This window comes from Acyrthosiphon pisum, chromosome A3 (genome assembly GCF_005508785.2).
Source record: "Acyrthosiphon pisum isolate AL4f chromosome A3, pea_aphid_22Mar2018_4r6ur, whole genome shotgun sequence".
Taxonomy (NCBI): domain Eukaryota; kingdom Metazoa; phylum Arthropoda; class Insecta; order Hemiptera; family Aphididae; genus Acyrthosiphon; species Acyrthosiphon pisum.
In genome coordinates, this window is record NC_042496.1 from 27,878,640 (window position 1) to 27,880,471 (window position 1,832).

The window sequence follows — 1,832 nt, forward strand, 5'->3', positions numbered from 1 at the left end:
TCATCCACTTCACAGAATGCTCAGAGTTACTAACTTAAATGTACCCTAGCTGTTTTGAATGCGTTCTCAGGCTACTCTTGTTATTTGTACGATCTAGTTTTGTTAGAGTTGTTATGCTTATTACTGTTAATTTGTTATCTAATTTGTTATCTAATCATTATTACCTACATATTATGTATTATTGTTTAACTGCCGATTGGCGTAAAATATATATATAAATAAATAAATAAATATAATATATTATATATATTTTTTTTTTAATTTTCACAATTGTTTAAATTCCCACATATGGGTGATTTATTTAAAAATTTCCCTTTGTCCCTTTTACAAAATTTTATGATAGAATTTACCCGCGCCGTGGGAATTTCCCACACACCTGGCAACACTGCATGTCGTGCGTGTGTAAGACGGAGACAACAAATGTATGGGTAGCGTCCTCTTAATATAATTATTTAATACAAATTATTTATCAAAATAAAGTAAAAAAGGTAGTATAAAATGATAGAAAATTATTGTATTTTGTAATAATAACTAATAAAATAATATGAAGATCATAGTAGTCAATAAAATAATAAATATTATAATTATGTGGCATACAATTTTATAATTTGACAACAAAAAATAGTATACATAATACAAAAAAAAATTCATAATAAATAATAAAATTATAATGATAAGTGACATATTCAATGTAATAATTTGTCAATAAAAAAATAGTATAAAATGATAGAAAAAAATTCATAATATACAGTGAGTTCCGCTTAATGTGATCACTGGTTTATAGAATCAACCGTTTATTAGAATCAAAAATGAAAATCCCAAACCAAATTGTATGCTACTAATGTTAATTTGACCTTTTATTAGAATCACTAAGTACCGGATAATTGAATCACTTTTATGAACAATCTTATCGTTTTTATGGTATCTCATACTGATTAATTTATAAAAACCATTTTATTTTTGAATTTATCAGTATTATTGTATATCGTTGTACATTATGTCAATCAATTATCTTTGTACGTCGCGGCGTCGTGTACTTGTGTCATTTAGTTTATTCTGTTTATTGTTCATGATCAGACGTATTTTTTGAAATGTCGACCAAACGAAATGATTTAACTATAAAAGAAAAAAAAGATATACTCGTTCGTTTTGATAAATTGGATAAATGTTCTCAAAGAGAAGCCGCATTAGATCTGAAAATTCCTCAACTAACGTTAAACAAAATTTTAAAAAATCGTAAGGAAATTGTTGAACATGAAGAACAAAATTTGCCTCTTTCTCGAAAACGAAAACGAAATGGGCAAAATGTTGATGTAGAAGAATCTTTATTAAGCCTCGTCCAGACCAAAGAAAAATTTGTCGGATACACGTGTTTCCAACATTGTCATCGACAATGTTTCTGATTTCCCGTCATAAGCGGTAACATAAATATTAAATATTTTGACAAATTTTGTCGACGACAATGTCAGAAACATATGTTTCCTACAAATGTTTCTTGGTCTGGACTGGGCTTTACGATGGTTTCAGCAAGCTAGAAATTTAAATGTACTGGTCAGTAATTCTATTTTACAAGAAAAATCTATAAATTTAGCTTTGCAATTAGGTGTAGACAATTTTAGTCCAACGATCGGGTGGACTCGTTGGACAAACTGAAACAATATTGTTTTTAAAAAAACATGTGGAGAAAAAAAGATGCAGATTTTCAAGCTGCAGAAGATTACTTAAAGAATTTATTTGCATCGTCTAATTATGCACCTGATGACGTATATAATGCAGACGAAACTGGTTTGTATTATCGAGCTCTACCAGATTCTACTTTTGATTTTAAAGGG

General features: G+C 28.3%; 1 protein-coding gene across 1 annotated transcript in view; it reads left to right on the top strand.

Annotated features, from left to right (window-relative positions):
* LOC100162209 overlaps window positions 1-1,832 on the top strand; it is a 12,404-nt gene that overhangs the window by 5,207 nt on the left and 5,365 nt on the right. The window lies entirely within an intron of this gene.